The sequence below is a fragment of the Lepidothrix coronata genome, unplaced genomic scaffold (assembly GCF_001604755.1).
Source record: "Lepidothrix coronata isolate B3197 unplaced genomic scaffold, Lepidothrix_coronata-1.0 Scaffold24, whole genome shotgun sequence".
NCBI lineage: Eukaryota > Metazoa > Chordata > Aves > Passeriformes > Pipridae > Lepidothrix > Lepidothrix coronata.
In genome coordinates, this window is record NW_016690204.1 from 2886181 (window position 1) to 2905265 (window position 19085).

At 56.9% G+C, this 19085-nt stretch overlaps 1 protein-coding gene and 1 long non-coding RNA gene across 3 annotated transcripts in view; both read right to left on the bottom strand.

Annotated features, from left to right (window-relative positions):
* Positions 1-6163, bottom strand: part of AXIN1 (axin 1) — a 76455-nt gene extending 70292 nt beyond the window's left edge. Inside the window, exon 1 of one of the 2 annotated variants that reach the window (XM_017809082.1) lies at positions 6147-6163. The gene's annotated coding sequence lies outside the window, so the exon portion shown is untranslated. Of the gene's footprint in view, positions 1-37; positions 64-6146 lie in introns of those variants that run through there. The other variant, XM_017809081.1, reaches the window with a different exon arrangement.
* Positions 6164-16011: 9848 nt separating this feature from the next.
* On the bottom strand, positions 16012-17328 carry LOC108494379. Its single transcript, XR_001873824.1, has 3 exons — positions 17222-17328; positions 16699-16769; positions 16012-16189 (listed from the first exon to the last, which is right to left on the bottom strand). It is a non-coding gene; the product is annotated as an uncharacterized LOC108494379 (long non-coding RNA).
* Positions 17329-19085: the final 1757 nt, after the last annotated feature.

Below are 19085 nucleotides of genomic sequence, written 5' to 3' on the forward strand. Positions count from 1 at the left end.
CTCGGCGCAGGGCCTGGGCCGGGGCCGCCTCACTCACCCGCGCGGAGCGGCGGCGGCGGCCCGGGGCGGCGCGGGGCCCGGCCCATGCGGCTCAGCGGCGGCGGCGGCCCGGCGGGGCTGCGGCGGCACAAAGCGGGCGGCTCGGGACGCCCATGGCCTCGGCCGCGGGCGGGCTGGCGGCGGCGGGGAGCGATCGGGAGCAGCAGCGGCGGCAGCAGCAGCCGAGCCCCGCTCCGCTCCGCCTGCGCCGCTGCCTCCCAGCCCGGCACGGCGGCTCAGCCGCGCCCCCCGCGCCCCCGCCCGGTACTGCGGGACCGGCGGCCGGAGCGGGGCGGAGCGGGACCGGCGGCCGGAGCGGGGCGGAGCGGGCCCGGCCCGGGGAGGCGGTGCGGGGACGCGCGGGGCCCGGGGGGGCTGCGGGCCCCGCGCTCCCTGCAGCCGCACGGAGGTGCCGGCCCGGGGAGGCCTCGGGCCCCGGGAGCCGCAGCACATGGCCGAGGGGCCGGGCTGGGCTCCGGACAGAGCCCCGGCACATGGCCGAGGGGCCGGGCAGGGCGCTGGGGACCCGCAGAGCTCTGGCTGGGCGGGCACCCCAAGGGCTGAGCGGCTCCAGAGCTCTTGCTGGCCATGGCCGAGGGGAGCCCGCAGAGCCCCCGCGAGCATCCCGGGCAGGGATGGCCCCGGAGAGGGTCACACTCTGGAGACCCCCAGGGCCTGGCCGAGGGGCTCGGCCCAGGAAAGGCATCAGCCCTCAAAGCACCACCAGTCTCCACTGCTCTGTCCGTGTTGAACGGCATGGCACACCCGAGCTCTGCCCGGTTTGGAGCGCACATCATGGGCCTGGGAATGGAGGAGCGTGGTGGCCGGTCCACTGGCTGCTCTTGCCTCCACCAACCACTACAGCTGGTTTGAAACCTGCAAAGTGTGTCCTGCTTCTCTGAGCTGGACAATTCCGCGGCAGGGAGAAATCAGGGACTGTCCAAGAGGTGGCACTGCATGGACTGGAACGGGTCACGCAATGTGGAGACTCCCCACATCGGCACTAGGGAGCATGTCACACCCTGAGATGGTTGGTTATGGGGAGCAGGGTGCCCCAGCTCTGAGGCTGCTGTCCCAGAGTGACGGGGGACACTGCGGGGAGAAGAAGGGGATTACCAGATGCGGAGATCAAAAGAGAGCAGAGTAACAGGGAAGCCAAAAGAGAGCAGAGTAACAGGGAAGCACAAAGCCTGCTTCCTCCCTGGAAAGCAGCGATAGACTCCGAGCCAGGCAGACCCTAGGTACCATCTCAAAAGCTGAACATGCAAACAAGCCACAAGACAGTCCTTTAAAAATCAGAAATTACTCAGAATGATTTCCAACAGGGATGGTTTCTGCTTTCTTATGCAATTACACTGTTGCACGTGCCTGCCTCCATGCATTTAGAGAACGCTTTTGGAAACGGTAGCATTTTTTTCCCCAGCTTTCTGAAATGCACAGGAATCCACCCTGGGCAGTGGCACTCCCCATCCCACCCCGGCAGACAGCCCGGCAGGCCGATGTGGCTCCTTACACCCTTTCATATGAACGATGCTGGGAGCTGATTTACATGTAGCAGTGCAATACTGATCTCAAGCGTAATAATAGAAAAGCTGATGTGGGATTCAGCTGGTAAAGAATTAAAGGATGGGAATATAATTAATGCAATCAGCCTAGTTTCCAGAAAATAGCTCTTGTCAAACTCTGATGTCATCCTTTGAAGAGATTACAAGTTTGGCTGATAAAGGTTATGGCATAGAAATAATAGACCTGGGCTCTGTTCAGGCATGTGACTTAATCCATATACTATTCTGATTAAAAATTAGCACAATACAACATCAAGAGGGACACCTTAAAGGGGCTGGGAGCTGGCAAACCGACAGCCATCAATGGGGAATCCCTGCAGAATGGGAGCGCGCTCAGTGGGTGTCCGGGCTTGGATGGGAAGCCCAGTGCTATTCAGTATTTCCATCAATGGTCTAGAAATAGATTAAAAAGCCCTGCTGAGAAAAACGCCGGGGTGAGGGAAATGAGAGGGGCAGGAGACACGGACGAGGTCAAGGCAGCTGTAGAAAACTTCACAAGCTGAGTCGCCGGCAAATAAAACATGGTTGAATGCGAGCAGCTGTGAAAGAGTCTGTCCACTGAGCACAGGGCCCTTCTGCTGGAAACCCGGGATCTGGCGAGGATGGACTGGGGGGAGTGTAGGAGGTGGAAGCAGCAGGCTCCCCACGGGGGATGTCTGACTGGGTCAGGGCTGGGTGCTACAGCAGGATTCCAGAATCTGCGTTTTGGAGAGAATGCTGAGAAATTAGGAGAAGGTGGAGGAGAGTTAAAAGTGAGTCCTGCTTTGCAGGGGAGTGGCTGAGGCCTGCAACCTCCCCAGCGAGTTCAAAGGAGCCCTGGAGACATTATAGCACTTCAGTTGCTTCATGGGTGAGAGACCATCAGGTATTAGAGAGCTTTTCATCTCCCAGAGAAAGGACCAGCGAGATTCACAGCCCAAACTGAGATCACATGAGAAACCAGAGCCAGATTTCTCCGTGGCAAAGGGGAAACCGAGGGGGTGGGTGATGAGTTTGGGTCCACCAGGATGCAGGTGGCTGAAGGGCTGGGCTTGACATGCCCTCCCTCATGCTGACATCCTTCCCTGTAACCTTTCCTTACTGCTCCTTGGGTTGGGCTGGACTTGGGGAGTGGGAAAAGTGCCTGGGGCTCTCTTGGACCCCCCCAGCTCAGGAGACACAGCCCAGGGTGAGTAGCCAGCACTCATCCCACCCGCAGGCACACCAGGGAGGCAGAGGGGCTTCAGACCAGCTGGCAGGGCCTTCCAGCAGCACAGGATTGCTCTGTGTCTGCTCCCAGAGAAAGCAGAGCCAGTGCTGCCCTGCTCCAGCAAAAGCAGCCAGGCAGCTGCCCCTTGGTAGGCTGGAAGAGATGAATTCCTGCAGGACGATGCCAAGCCTTCCCAGTGTCTCACTGTTTTCTGGTCCTCTAGCAGGGCTGCTTGGGGATGGGAGAGCCGCGGGCTGGCTCCCTCTGGAGCCCTTTCCCTGCCTTTTACACATCAGTTTCCCCATGCCAAGAGGCTTGGCAAAGCACAGGGACCAACATCAGTTACTTCCAGATTTACCTAGGGACATCAAACAGGTTAGAAAGTAAACTGAGCGCCCCTGGCCTGTGGGAGAGGAATCAGCCTGTGAGATCTTTACACAAAGGATAGAGGCCGGTGAACCAAACTTGGTCATTTCTCTCTTCACCTGGTCCTTTCTCCCTTCTTCCTCAGCTAATCACGTGGCCCTGCCTTAAGCCTTCGCAAAACTGCCACAGCCGAAATGGCAGCAGTGTTTTGGTGCACTGCTGGTGTCACCCTGCAGCTGAGGCTGGTCCCATGGGATCCTGTACACTCCCTTTCTGCCTGGAAGAGCCAGCAAACGCTGGAGATAGAGGAACTGCTCTCAGCCTCTGGGTTGAAGGTCTGGGCTGCATCCAGGCAGCGCTGGTGTGGTGCAATTCCAGAGCCTCCCTGCAAAGGGGTGTTTTCTGTAGCACCATTAGCTCCCTGCCAGGTTGGCTTGGGAGCAACAAGACTTCCAGGATCACTTCTGCAGAGGCTGCAAGCACTTGGATCAGCTTCAGCACTGACAATGGTCATCCCAAATGAATTCTCCTCTTTGTAGTGACTCACAGACTCCCCCAAGGCAAGATTGGCCTGACCCAGTGCTGAGGTGTGACCACTGGTGGGCTGTCAGCATCCATTCCAACGGCAGGGATGTGTGGGTGTGAGCCAGTGTCCCTCCAGCACGGGTGGATTCAGGACAGAGTGCACTAGATGGTGCTGTTCAACCTTTGGCAGCCATTTAAAAGGCTCCTGCAAAGTCATAAGTGCTGCTGAAATTTGGTGGGTTTTATGTTCAAAAACCTTTTTGGAACTGGAGGACAAATAGAAATACCCTAAAGTATGAGATCCTACACCAATCACCAGTGGTGGAAAAGGGCATCTCACCTCAGAGGGACACATGTCACCAACCACCTTGGACAGGGAGCACTCTCAGTTCTGAGGCAGGAGCTGGGGTTTGACTACATGTCCAGCAGTGGCCAAAGGGGCTGCCAAGAAAAAAATGTCCCAGGGTGGAAGAGGAGGCTGACAGCTCTCTTTTGGACTGCTGGCAGGACGATGGTTGCAGAACAGGAGGAAGAAAGTGTATTAGCAGTCATGATAAAAGTGTTGATGTTGTGGTGCCAGGAACCAAGGGCATCCTTGAAGGGCTCAGCTGGGATGAGGCACCCACAGCTCAATGGCACTGCTGCCAAGAGAATGAGCAAGTAGAGCCACAGGACATGGCTGGCAGGAGAACAAAGCAGAGAAGTGCTCATGGGTACATCCAGGCTGGGAACTGGAAGACAGCTCCTGCCTCACCGGAAGGGATGGATAGAGCACATCCCTGTGTGGGCAGTGAGGATGCCCATAGACAGCTGTGCCAGGGGCTGGGACAAGAGTAGAAGTGGCTGATACTGATTTCAACCATCACAGCATCCCTTCTTGCAGGTCTAAAGATATGTCCCCACCCTGGATATGTCAGCCCCACAAAGCATCCATGGAGCAGCCGGAGCAGCTCTCTGAGTCTCTGTGGTGCAGGTCCTGCAGGAGGCCTGAGTGTGCCTCCTTCTTTGGATTCCCCACCTCCAAGGGACAAACACACCCAGACGTGTCAGTTTGCCTTGGATCTGCTTCTAATGCTGACCAAAAAGGATGAAGCACTGTTTGGACACCAAGCTTATGTCTTTTAGCTCAGATCCTGCTCTTTAATAAAGTCCTCAATGGAGCCTGCTGTTCCAGGCAGTGGGAAGGCTGCAGGGCCTGGCTGCTCTGGTTGCTCAGGTCCCTCACCTCCAGAAAAATCATCCCATTTTCCCAGTTCACTCCTGTTCCCATGTGGGTGCTTGTTTGCAATTCACTGGCATATGCTGGGGGTCCCTGCTCTCCCCCCTCCAGGTACAGGGCTGGAGCAAGTGGATGGGGCAAAGGCTTTGCTGCTCACATCAAAAATATCAAAAAATCCAGCCCTTGGCTGGAGTGGCCTCCTTCCAGGAATGTAAGGGCAGGAGGGGCTGGATCAGTTAAGGCAGCAGTCTGAACTGGTTTTTGCAGCTGCCAGCATTTTCCCAAGGTGTTGCAAATGTCGAAGTGGCAGAGGGAAGCCCCTGCACATAACCATGAGCCCCTGCAGTGTCCTGGCATCCTGGCCTGGGGACTTGTTCTGCCTTCAGCTCTGGGAGCATTCCTGCTTGGTGTTTCTCCTTGTGCCTGCCCTGGCATCAGCCTCCTTCCCCCAGCTCTGCTTTGCCTTTCCTTGGTGGGTTACAGAGCCCCCAAACTTGATGTTTCCCCCAAAAAAGAATATGGATAAGCTCATGCCATGCCTTGGGAGGCTGCTCCGGATGTGCTCCCAGCACCCTGTGGCCCTCCTGCCACCAGCCCTTAGACCATCCCCAGCTCCTCTCCTGGCTATCAGCCACCTCTAGCATCATGTTTTGGGCTCAGGACTGGAGTTTTGGTCAAAGCTTTCCCCATCCTCCTTCTCCTCCTGACTGACCAGGCAGGGAGAGTCACAGCAGTCCATGGCCACTCTCCTCTGCTTGCCTTGCACCATCTGTAACACCAGTACCAGCCAATAACCATGTCAGCCAGTGTTCCTCTGCCCTGGCTGAGCAGAGCCCAGTTTGTTACACAGGCTTCTCACTCCTTCTGTCCCAGCCACCCCAGATAACCCCTGGGGCCCCATCCCAGCCCTGGGCTGTGGCACAGAAGAGAAGAGTATGACCTGACATGGGTGCCAGGACCTTGTTGTGTCCCTTAACTCTCCCCACCTGGCCCCTGAGCTGCTTTTGGGGAAAGGTTCTCATGTCTGGCAGAACAAAGAGACCCTGCCAGATCCCTGGAAAATCTGAGACCCTGCTGCACCCAAGACCCCACGACTCCCCTGGTTTTGACCAGCCCTCTTTTTGACTGCCAAAAGGCACTGCACACACACTCAACCAGCACTGCTCATGCTCGATGCTCTTCATCCCCAGCCAGTGAAGGCGAACCCCCCTCAGTGACACCCCACACACCTTCCTGCACCCACCTTTGGGGTCTGCCCTGGGTCTGTGCCCCACACTCCTGTCTCTCCATGCTCTGGACCACCAGGCTCGCTGCTCCTCTTCGGGGACCAGGGGTGGGATGCTGTCCATGCACGTCCCAGCAGTGCCACTCTGCAGAGAGAAGAGATGTCAGCTCATCCCTACTGGGGCCACCCTGCCCAGGAGATGTTTGCAGGAGAGCCTGGCCAGGCAGGGACACCCTCTTGTTCCCCATTCACAGGAGGGGGTCCTACTTCCATGGTACTGAAGGACATGCTTCATATCTTGGCGCTCCATGAGATGGAGATGTCTGGAGTGGGCTCTGATCTGCTCTGAGCGTGGGGGCTCTGGAGTGGTTATCCCTACTGAAATGGTCCTGGGGGGGAGCAGCAGTGTCAGGGGGACATCCCTGTCCCTGGTTCCTGAGCCCCGCTGCAGAGCCAGGACCCACCCCCCTGCCCAGGCCATTCCTTGCTCGCCCTGTTCTCTGGTGTCCCCACAGCAGGACAGGATGAGGTGGGTGCATGGTGGGCATCACCCCTGGGTTGGAGCACAGGGTCTGACTGGTGCCTCACATCATTGACAGCTGCGTGGAAACAGTTGGTTCCTGTGGCAGGGTTATCCCAGAGCAGCCCATGACAACTCAACCTGCTTGGTTCTGCTAGGAGAGATGGATCTCCTTTATCCAACCGTGTGTGACCCCGACCCAGGCTACTGGGAGGGAGGGGAAGGCTGGTGCAATGCAGAAATATCAGCTGGTTTGCTCTCACAGGTCTGTTTTGCAACTCTGGGCTATGTGTCCTGGCTTAGATGTGTTCACCAGCCTGGCTGGTGAGAGCCAGCTCAGTGCTCAGCAGTGCCTGCTCTGTCCTGCAGCCCCACAGACTTCCAGCCTGACTCTTTGGATACCATCCTGTCAGCTTGGAGAGCAAGTGCTGGTCCACACGCTCCTGGCTCAACCCTGCCTGGAGGGTCAGCTCTCCCAGGGGGCTGGTGAAACATTTTGTGACAAGTAAGGCGTGTTGATCACATTTTGGCCAATTTTCAACCTCTGGTGACCAGGCAGTGGCCAGCTGTACTCACGCTGCTGGTTTTTCAGTGCCTCTGCTTTGACAAGGCTCTTCCCAGAGGCGAGGAAAATGGTCAGCGAGCTCTCTGTCCTCAATTTTGGTTTACTGTGAGTCCACCTAGTGGCCCGTGGGTTTATGGTCAGCCTTGCTTTGTGCAGGGAGGCTTGTGAGGACATCTCAGAAACACTCCCTTGCACCTAGGTCAAACTCTAGAAATCATTTTACCTGCACATGTGCCTGGCAGGTACAGTTTAGGTCTCAGCTCACCATTGTCCTTCACCAGGAGAGCTCCCAGCCCATGGAGTGACAACAGCAGCTGAGGTTGTGGCTGGTTTGCTCAGGTCCAAACTCCAGCCAGACCTGGGAAAAGGGTCCCTGTGATCACACTGGGAGCTGCTGAGAGAAGCCCCATGGCATTTTCACCCCTTATTTCTCCTGCAGAATGATTTTTTCAGCCTCAAGACAGAGCATTAGATGCCCCAGATGCTCCTCTGAGCAATGCCATACCTTGAGGAAGTGCTGACTCCTCATGCCCAGGCAGCCCAGCAGCCAGAAGCTAATTACCAGTGGTGGCAGCTAATTGCCAGTACTGGGCTCCTGCTGGCTGCCCGTGTCAGGCAGGAGATCACACTTTGCCAACCAGAGCCCTCACTGGGCCCTTCTGTGGCACGACACACTGCACCACAGGATCAGCTCTGCCCCGTCCAGGGGGACCAGCCAGCCCTGGCTGGGGGACCCCTACTCCTGGCAGGGCCCTTCTGAGAGCCCCTCTGCCCTTTTGGTTCTCTGGTAACACAGCCACAGCCCTTCTGAGATTGCTCCCTACCCCTGCTGGGACTCCAGCTTCCAGCACCCTTTTCCCAACCTCCCACGTCCCAGCAGCTCCTCCAAAGGCCCCAGCTGCAGGTTGGGTTGCTGTTCTTTGCCATCTCCCCTGTGATGTGGACAGAGCAACCATGCTGTGCCCACCTCCCCAGTGATGGCCAGCCCTCCCAGCTGAGGTGGGGGACAGGACCCCTGTGCTGCTGTGCCACCAGCACTCAGTGAGGGCATCCAGGGTGCAGCATGGGCAGGTCCTGGAGCCCCTGGGACCTGCCTGAGGGTCCCTGCCTGACCTCCAGGGACCTGCCTGAGGGTGCACCACCCCAGGAAAGGAGGTTTCTCTGCAGGGTTCCTCCTCTGTGTTGTGAGTGGAACAGTGCCAGGAGAGTCAGTGCTGATGGACACCAGCTGAGGTCCGGACCAGCTGAGCCAGGGTGCTGGACCCAGCCCAGCCGTGACCCAGGGGTTACCTGCTTCCTTCTGCAGAGAAGAGTCACGACTAATGAGCTGGGGGTGCTCAGTGAGAGCCATTTACTCATGCACTTGGGAAGAGTCCTCAAACTCTTCTGCTGCTTTAGCTGTCCCAGCTCAAGCCCAGCCCAGGAGATCATCTTGGCATTGACTCTTCTCAAGGCTTTCTAACATCAGGCGAACAGATGTGGAGAGTGTTGGTCTCATCCTGACTCAGAACTGGAGAAATTGCTCACAAGATCATTCACTGTGGGATGAAACTTTGAGAAGTGGGGGGGGCTCTTTCTTTGGAAAGGTCCAAGACCTGCTCCACAGCCAAGGCAACCTGTCCTGGCATTGGATGTCAGCCTGGGATTCCCTGTCCCCTTCTGCTGGCACTTCTGGGACTGTCCCCTGTGCTCATCACTTGACAACTCTCTGCCCTGGGTGTGAACCCCCAGGCTGCCTCTCTCCTAAAATCCCCTCCCTTTCCCAGCAGGGGAACTACAGTAGAGCCAAGTGTTCTCCAGGACAGGATTGCTGGGAGCAGGGAAGTCACTGGGGTAGTCATCATGAGCATCCCACAGGCCTCTTCTTCTCTGGGGAGGAGGCAGCAAGAACTGCTCGTTGGAGATCTAAGCATCAGGCTGGGCAGGGGTCTCAAGCTTTGAGTGTCCTGTCTCCTCCTTGGGCTGTCTTCCATAGAAGCTGCTTCCCAGTCCTTTGGGCCTTGTCTCCATCAGGACATGGAGGCTCCTGCCACTCCCCTGCTCTGCAGGGCTGGAGCCACCATCTCATATCCAACCTTCTCATGCCACTTGTGCTTGTGCCACCCGTGTCCTTCAGCCTGTGCAGCTCCTCTTTGCTGTGGTGGGAACTGACAGCAGCCCAATCCCTGCAGCCTCAACTTGTCTGACCTCAGGGCTCTTCTGGTGTTCTCCCAAAGGATAGATCCCACTTTGACTGTCCTGCTGGGCACTCTCTTGTTAACGCATCTCTTGCCAGAAGTTCTTCCATGGACAGATGTTGGCTGGCAGAGTGACCAGCCTCCAGAGAATCCTTGGCTGGCAAACGCAAGCAAGTCTGGCCTCGTGTTGTCTTTCATTCTGATCCTTTATATTAACAGAGGGCCAAAGCAGGAGAAAACACATGGCAGCGGATGTGCAACACCAAATCTTGCCAGACCTTGTACTTGGCATCTTCTTGTGGCAGCAGCTTCCCCGGTGTGCCAAGGCTGTGTCATGGAGAACACCTCACAGAGAAGCTTGACGTGGGCTTTGATTTGTCCTCCCACACTTCTCCAGCCCTCCCAGGGCTATGAGGTGGGGTGAGTGCCCATGGTCTGGAGGTGACCACCTTGTGGGCAGTGTCCCATGAGACCCCAGTCAATGCCACAAGCCATCCCAGCCAGCCTGAGCCTTCTCCTGCAATAGAATGTGGAGCAGAAATGCCTGCCCAGGAGGTCCATGTCTCCCTTTTCCCAATGAAGATCTCCAGCACTGAACATCTTTAGCTTAGCCTATTTATCTTAGTCTTGCATTCAACAGCTGCCCAGAGCCTCTGCAGCTCCACATGAAACTTCTACCTGAAGGAAATGCATATTCCAGCCTGAATTCTCATCCCTCTGTCTCCTGAGTGGTTTGTTCTCCTCATGTGTCAGTCTGGCCTGACAACTCCTGTGCTGGGGAGACCTCTGGATGTGGAGCATCTGGGAGTTCTGAGGATGCCCTGGCAATGATTGGAGCAATGGGCTGGGTTGGGCAGTGAGGCTCAGTGAGCCCCTGCTGCACTTCAGCCTTCAGAAAAGATGCTCCTTCACAGGTGGCATCCACATCTCTGACCCCTGGCCCTTGGATCCCTTGTTGGATCTCATTGACTGTCCAGGCTGGTGACTCCCAGCTTTGTGTTTAATCACTCTGTGCATCCATTCCCTGCAGAAGCTTCTGGCATTGGCCATTTTAACCACACTGGAGTGGAACAGGAGTTCTGGAGGATTCCCAGTACCTGCGAGTGCAGCAAGAGGAGAAGAGCTCGACCCAGGGCTTGCAGTGACAACCAAATTCCCTTGGAGGCCATTTCCTCCCTGGGTCATTTCTGCCTGTCAGTGCCCTGTTAGCACTATCCCAATGGCACAGGTGGTCCCTGTGCCCACCTCAGAGAGCATCTGGGGTGGCAGTGACCCCCCTCCCTGGGGAGAGGGGCTCCTCCCCTCTGCTGTCCCTTGTCACAAGGACCAAACCCTGGGCAAGCCCTCTGGGCTCTTTGAAACAAGTCCTTTTGGTCCTTCCATTGCTGTGTCTCCTTTCCATGGTCTTACTGAAGATCCTCATGGCTACATCTGAGCCACTGGCCTTGAATGACCTTCCTGCAGCAGGAGTAAGGGCATTTTGGACTCAGCGGCATCCTGGGAGGACCATGGGCTCCTGAGTGAGCTCACCCCCGCCAGAGACCACAGTTCCTTGCTCTACAGAGTTCCCTGCTGGCTCAGCCCCATCCTCATCCCATGGCCACCAGCACCTGTCCAGCCACATATTTCACAGCCATTTTCAAACACCACAGACCCAACCTGGCCCTCTGTCCCCTCCTGCTCTGCTGTGGACAAGGCGTGGACCCTCACCCAGCTCTGCCCGGGGGAAGGAGCAGGGACAGGCAGACATTGCTCAGGACAGGCCGTTCCCAGAGCCTGCAGAGGGGGGGTGGCCAGTGTCCCCTGCTCACCTCCAGCATCCACAGCTGCCACTTCGACCCATCTCAGCTCAGTCCCACCAGCTCCCACCTCCTGGTGCCCAAACACCCACATCAGCCGGGCTGTGGCCATGTGATCCCCACTCACGTCCCACCTGCCCTCTGCTGCTGTTGGTTTTATTTCCTTTCCAGGTTCCTCGGCTCCGGTCTCTGCTGCTCCGTGTTTGGAGGACAAGGTCTACCCAGGCTCCACTCTTCACTTCTCCCCGGTGGCACCGGCCCTTTGCAGTGCAGGCAGTTCTGTTCCCTCATCAGTTGTATCCCATGTCCTTATGGAAGGTGATTCCCTCCATCCCAGGGCAACAGCATCTTCCCAGGATAAGTTGCAGGGGACTGTGCCAGCCCAGGATGGCTGATCTGGGGGGAGCCGCCCCAGCTGCCAACTCCCCGTGGGAACCATCACCCCAAAACCGGGCCTGGGACAAACCTGGCCTTGCAGCCATCGCTGCCCCGGGGAGGAGGCGAGGAGTGAGAGTCCCAGTGGGGTCCTGCTGGGGTTTCAGGGCCGGCCGGAGCTGGGAACATCCCTGCCCTCTTTGTGCTCCCCTGGAAAGCGGCGCAGTGCAAATATCAGCCGGGTTCTTTGAAATGAAAATAAAACTGATAAAAGTCGGGCAAATCCTCCTCCCGGCCCCCGCTGCCGGCCCGGGCAGTGGCTCTTTCTGCCGCCGAGCCGGCTCCCGCAGTTATCAATACATTATGTATGCCGGTGTCCGTCGGCCAGAGCCTTTTGTTGATGCTGAATATGTCCTGGCCAACAAAAGTGGACTGGATTAGCCACAGTGGATTAAAAGATTTTCTTCTTGGAGTTTACCTAATAATATAACAATTGACATAGAAGGTCTCTTTGAACCCTACACGACTCTCTTATTTTACCATCTGTGAGTTTGCTCTCCGTGCCGCTGATGGGGCGCCCGGCTGCCGGTGGTGCTGGTGGTGGGAACGCCGCCCGGAGCCGAATTTGTCGCCGAGCAGAAGAAAACAGCCCGTGTTTGGAGGGAGGCAGCGGGAAGGGAAAGTGGCACAACTTCTGTCCTCCTGCCTTTGTCCTCGGCCCTTCTGCTGGTGGCTCACCAGGCTGGCGATGCCGCGGCGTGGGGAGAGAAGAGACCCAAGGAGTGGGCTCAAGCGGTGGGGAAGCCACCCGCTCATCTGCAATTCGAGGTGCCTGGAGAGGTGCCGGACGGGATAAGCTCCTTTATTAACCATGAATTTTGGGAGAGTTGCCGAACTGTGAGCCAACAGAGTTTGCTCGTCTCGGTTTCAGCCGTTGGGATCTGGCCGCTGTCCGTGGTCTCCATTGCAAGATGGGTCAGGCAGCGGCGGCAGCGACACCGGGAAACATGGAGGGCAGTGGCAGCAGGGGAGGAAGGCTCCCCCCAGCATCCTGCGGCGCTGCCGTCGCTCGCCCCCTCCTCCGGCACACCCTGGCGTCCCAGCCTCGGGCTTTGATCTCATCCAGGGGGGGCTCCATTCACAAGTCTTTCATCGCAGTCTTTGGAAATACCCGTCCTCAGAAGTCGCCAGTAATGAGATGGGGAGACGACGAGCAATTTAGGCGCCGCTCTTTCTCGCTTGCGTTTTTTTTCTCCATATCCCCCCCCTTTTTCCCCCCCCCCTCTTTTTTCTTTTTTTTTTTATCTCTTTTTTTGCAAAGACACTTCTGGAGCGGTGCCGACTTTTGTATGGGATCACCGCGCCACCCCAGACCTGCCGGGGGGGGGCAGGAATATGGGGCTCGTGCCTCTCAGCCGGGGGCCTTTGATGAAGCTGCTTTGCGAAATTTGATTTGAAAGGCCTACGATGGCAATTTGGGGAGAATGGTGGAGCCTTTCTCCACCCGCCTCTCTTTGTCTCCCGCCCGAAGGGGGGTTCCATTGTGGGTGCCGGGGCGAGGGGGTCGGGGCGGCGGCGTGGGTGGGGTGGGGCGGCGGAGCGACCGCGGCGCGGGAGAACAATGAGCGGGAGATGGGGAGAGTTGGGATTCTCACCTGCCCGGGCGTTCGCAGTCCGCCATGACGGGAGCAGCCGCCCTGGTTGCCGCCGGCCGCAGCACTTTTTTTCCCCAGACTCTTGAACCTTATTTCCCTTTCTTGGCAAGTGCGTGGCTGGAAGATGGGAATCTTTACTTTATATTGCAGCTTGGGCTTCCCAGCCTGATTGGCTGCAGCCAGGACCAAATGCTGGTCCTTCCATCCCATCGTCACTATGGCAACCGGCCCCGTTAGGCACCACCGATTTACTTATAATTGCTGGGTAAATAGTCAAGACAGGCCTCTTTCATCCCACACCCAGAGATTGCTCTTCCTCATCTCCTTTTTTCCCTACTTTTTTTTTTTTTTCCTTGGAGGAGGAAGCCTTGAAGAGCAGCAACACTTAGGGAAACTCTTTGAAGGCTGTTGCAGAACGTGGTGCCTCCCTTGGCCAGCCTTTCCCATTGCTCCCATTGCACAATGCCTCTTCGCTGGGGCTTTCCTGTGCCATCACACCTCATCACCATCAGCCATCACCATCTTCCTCCTTCAAGGAGTGTCACAATGCCCTACCAGCCACTTCTTCTGTCTCCCATAGGGATTCCACACTGGTTCATTCCAAGAGCCAGGACAGTTCCTCCATCGCCTCTTCCCTCCTTCCTGTTCACAGCAAGAGGGATTCCTGCCAGGGAACCAACACTGCCTGGCTCAGCCAGCCCTTTCCCTGGCTCTGTGGGATCTTCTGGCAGTGCTGGCCAGGATGAGGAAGTGTGGTCCTGGCCGTGCTCATCCCAGAACTGTGTCTTCATGTTGAGCCATTCCGAGCTGGGTCTGCAAGACGTGGAGCCTCTTGTTACTCTGGAGGGTGTTAACGATGCTGGACAGAGGGATACACACAGGGCTTGTCACCAGACCTGTGAGTGTGGACATGGGTTTGTGCTCATGGCTGGGTGGGTCCTGCAGATGGGCATAGGGTCCTGGCTCCACCCTCATGGTCCAGGGATGGATGCTGCAGCCAGGGAAGAGCAAACAGCCCAGCCCAGCCTCACAGCTGGAACACCCACACAGGACACACAGGATGTTTCTGCTCCCATTGGTTGTCACTGGCATGGAACAGCAATTCCAGGAAAATGAGGACCAGAGGATCTGAGGGGGAATCTAAAGGCTGAAGAGGTCTGGGGAAAATGGACAGCTTGTGGGCAACAGAGTGAGGAGCAGAGTGGGCTTGAGGCCCAAGGTCATCTTTCCATTCCCTCCTCACAGCCATCAAGAGGGAGGAATCCATCAAGGCAGCAGCAGGAGGAGCACTGGGATATGTTGCCCAAGCTCCTTACTTTGGTGGGAGAACTGGGGGATTCCCCTCCTGGGGAGCAGAGAGAAGACAGAGGTGACCCACAGATGACAAGATGAACCCAGCTGAGAAGGGAGCAGCAGGGAGCCACAGGGCTAGGAGGCATCTCCAGGGATTCTGGTGTGAGGAACTGGTGTGTGAATCCTCAGACAGCCCAACCTACCCACTCCCAGAAAGGGCTGTTTAGAGCCTGGCAGATGCAATAATAAATTTCACATATTCCAAGAAGACCCTGGAAAGGGCAGGTCACTATTTCCAACAGCTGTGCCAGCGAGTTGGCAGAGATGCTCCTGGAAACAGGCTTTTTGGGAACCTGAATAAATATCCCCAACCTGGGAAATTGGGATGATTTTAAAGGGAAGCCTGTCTCCTAAGAGCAGCCAGCTTGGGAGGTGGCAGCAGCAACGAACGATGCCCACAATTGTGCAAAGTGCTGGTGACAGTGCAGTCACCAAAGGTTTCCAGGGAAGCGGGGCAGGCTGGGGAAAGGGGCTGGCTGGTGGCTGGAGCAGCCACTGCCAACACAGCTGGTCCTGGGGCAAACAGCCCACCTGGGGCCAGGGCAAGCAAAAGGAGGCACAAAGGCCTGGGCTCTAGCCACCCACACTCAGAGCCAGCAGTCGGCTCTGAGTGGCTGGGAAGGCTCAGCTCAAACAAACATTCCAGCCCGGATCCAGCCAAGCACTGCAGCGCCCGGGTAACTGCAGGGCAGCGAAGCAGCGAGTGGGTCCATAACCTGCAGCCACACCAGGGACAGTGTCACAGCCCCAGCTGCGCTCTGAGCCAGGAGCTGGCTCTCCAGGCTCTGCCAGGCACGGGGGGCAGGTTTGGGAATCAGGGACGGGACCCTCAGCACGGCCCAAGGGCTGCTGACGGGCTGTGGGTCCCGCCCTGCCTGGGGCTGCTCTCCTGCTTGTGTTTTCTCTCTCTGTTAAAGGCAGCTCCTCTGTCAGGTGCTTTGGGGCTTGGCTGAAAGGGGATTGCTCCCTCTCTGCTGAGCACAAGCTGGTACCTCCCCAGGTACCTGCAGCCTCCCAGCAAGGGGAGCCTCACCTGTGCTTGGGGCTGGGACCAAGGCCCGGCCATGGCGGCAGAGCCCTCCGAGCATCCTCCAGCCGTTGCCATGGCAACTCCTGGCTCAACGGCTCTGAGCCAGCACGGTTTTAGCCACAGCCACTATGGCTTTACCACATGCACCCACTGCCCAGCTCCCATGCCAGGGTCTTGTCACCCTCCTCCCTGTTTTCCCATCACTGCCGTCCCCTCCTGGTCCCTCCACAAGGGACCCACCGCCTGCTCCTCCTCTCAGAGAGTGGCTCCACAAACTCCCTGAGCAAAAGTACTTCCACAGAGCCCTGCAAAGGCCTTAATTCACCTTTTTCTGCGGTGTATCATGCAGAAAACAAGGGAAAACCAGTAACAGGTGACACGGCATTCACAGAGGAGAAGGGAGCTCCACAGGGCAAGCAGATCTGGGTACAGGTGATTTTCCACCTCTGCACTTCTGGATCTGCACATCCCGGGACCACCTGGCTGGGTGGAAACCTGCTATCCCAGTGCCTGCATCCAAGGAGATTTCCCCCAATTTTTGGTGCTGGCACACAGGTCCCATGCTTTAAATCAGTGGTAGAGAACTGCTGTAAAAAGAAAAAGCAAAAGCTGTTGATTTCTAGAGGAAAAGCCTCACAGCAAGACGTGAAGCTCAGTGTTAAATAGACTGAGAGGTTAAAGTGTGAGAAAGAGGAGAAAATCCCAGGTATGGATAAGCCCTGCACTGGGAGCAGAGTGTGACAAGGCTCCATTCCCAAAGCTGGAGCAAGGCCAGCTTGAAGTTAGGAGTAACTTTCCACCCCTTAAAAGTTCCCAAATCCTTGCATGGCTTTTAGGAGGAGGATTTAATTGAAGTCAGATCTTTGCCCAGCCTTGGAACTGCAGGGACAAATCACGAGGAATAAAAAAACAGTGGATATATGGATAGTGATGGACTATGTGGGCAGAGTCATCTCACATCCTGCTGGGCAGGTGAGACTCGGCTAGGAAAATCCACTTGGGTCTCCTAGCACATGCAGATGGGTCCATATTAAGGGCTGTCAGGGAAATTAAGGTGCCTTGGAATGTGTGGGCAAGTGCCCATGGGAATAAATACCTGGTTGAAGCACAAAGTGGGCATCCTCCAGTGATGGGAAGGGCAGGGCAGCCCCAAGGGCTCTGGAACAGCTGGGAAAGAGGAGGTGGCTGGGTTTGCTGAGGATCTCTGGTTGCTCAGGACAGTAAGGTCTGACCAGGAGGAGCTTGAAAGCACCTTACAGGACTGTCCAGGGGGTTAAACAGCAGAGTCCAGCCTTTAAAAAGGCACACAGGGAAAAACCCAGCCTGGCTGTAGACCAGCAAGCTGAGCTGTCCTCCTGACATGGAGCAGACTCTGCTTACATGGATGAATAATCCAGTGATGGCTGGGAAACCCCAGCCCGGTGCTGGATGGTTCTGATACATGGGGTGAGGATGCAGCTCCACGAAATGCCTGCTCTGTCCCTCAGACCCTGAGGTCATCCCAGGGATGAGCTCTGCCCATCCCGGCCCCATCCACGCCCAGAGCGCTGCTGGAGAAGCCCACTTTGTGCTGCTCCCTTTTCCCCAGCATCTCCTGTCCCACGTGCTCCCTCCACCACCTTTCACTCCAGCTCGGGGGACACATCCCAGGGAGCACCAGGGTGCAAGGACGGTGCAGCCCCATCCCTGGGTACCCAAAGCCTGTGGGAGCAGAGCCCGGCTCCTGTCTCAGAAATGCCATTTTCTGTGTTTCTGAGTGCTCTGACTGACCTGAACCAGCACCATTTCCAGCGTTACCATGGTGATGGCTGCCTGGAAAAGTCTTGCAATGGATGCACAGAACAGAGTCCAGCCAGGCAAAGGCCCCTGTGGCCAGTCTGGAGCTGACACAGCTGCTCCTTGCACCCCCAGCCCTTCCTCCTGCAGCCAAGGAACCTGCCCTGTGCCCATGGTGTGTGGCAGGAGCTGGGCATGGAGGTAATTCCACATATCCATCTGTGTTCTGTGTGCCCAGCTCGCCTGGTCCAGCAGCCCCAGCCCAGCTCAGCACATGGCTGCAGGAGGGATTGCAGCAGGAACAGCTCAGGGAGTAGATGCTTCGGGTGATTAATTTGCATATGTAGATTTTATGAGTTGGTTTTTTCTTTCTTATGACTCCTTACCATAAAAACTAAGCTCCCGTGTCCCTCTCCACCTCTCCTCCTCTCTCCCCAGGCTCTATCAGACCCTGTGGCTGGCAGCAGGATGGTCTCACCTGGCTGTGTCACCCTGAGCCCACGTGTCCTGCCCACAGCAGGACACAGCACTCCGTGACCATCAGACCACCAGCTCTGCCGTGACACAGCTGGCCATTCCCTCTCCTGCCTCGTCCCCTCCAGGGCTAGGACAGCTGGCCAGGGTGAGCAGAGTGTCAGGAACCAGCAGGACTGGCAAAACCAGCAGTCACTCATGGGCCTTCTGCTGGGCACAGCCCCAGGGATGCCCACGCAGTGCTGGGTTGTTGCTGCTCCACTTTGCTGGGCTCCAGGTGATCCAGTGTGCAGCCAAGGGCTCCATCCTGCCATCCCTGCCCACAGCCACTTCTGGAGGTGATGGCTTGGCCCACGAGACAGTTCCTTGGGAGAAGAGAGAGCACAGCCTGTGGCTGCAGAAGGAGGTTCATGCGGGATGGTGACTGTCCATTCCCTGGAGGAAGGAGGGAACAGAGCTACTGGACTCCCTCTGCCCCTGCCCAGACACAGCCCTTCCCCTCCAGCCAGGAGGACCTGGGAGCTGGTGTTCCTCAGGTCCTGACTCACCCCCTCCTCGAGCTGGTGGCTGCTTTGCAGGAGGAACTGCCTTGCAGAAGCTGCAGCACGGATCAGTGAGGTTGGGAGGACCTCTGGAGGTCTCAGCCCAGGCTCCTGCTCCGAGCAGAACTGGCTGCAAGGCTCCAGGGGGTCACTCAGCATCTCCCCCTGTCCTTTTGAAAACCTCCAAGGACAGAGGTGCCACCACCTCTCCAGACCCTGTCCCAGGACTGCACCACCCTCCTGGGGAAGCTTTTCCTCATGTCCAGCCAGCATTTCCCACATCAATCCCTATGGCCTTCTGCCCTTCCCTCTGCAACGAGCCTGGCTCCATCTTGATCCCAAAGATCCAGAATGATTTGTCACAAGGGTTACTCACTGGCAGAGCCACCAGGATGTTTATCGTTGCCTCTAAACACCACAGAGCAAATCCCAAGGAGTGAGCAAAGCTGTGAGGGTGAGCACAGCACGTACCCCCAGCCCAACAGCCTCAGCATCCCAGTCCAGCTTTCTGGTAGGAATCAAGCCCCATTTCATTTGAAAACAAACACCACAGCAATGTTTGAAAGGATTTGCTGGAATTGGCCAGGTGAGTTTCTAACTCTCATCTGTTCTTAATAAACTCCATAGGATGTGGGATGACTTTCAGGCTACATTTTGACCTGTGCTGACACCAGGTTTGGGATGATTCACA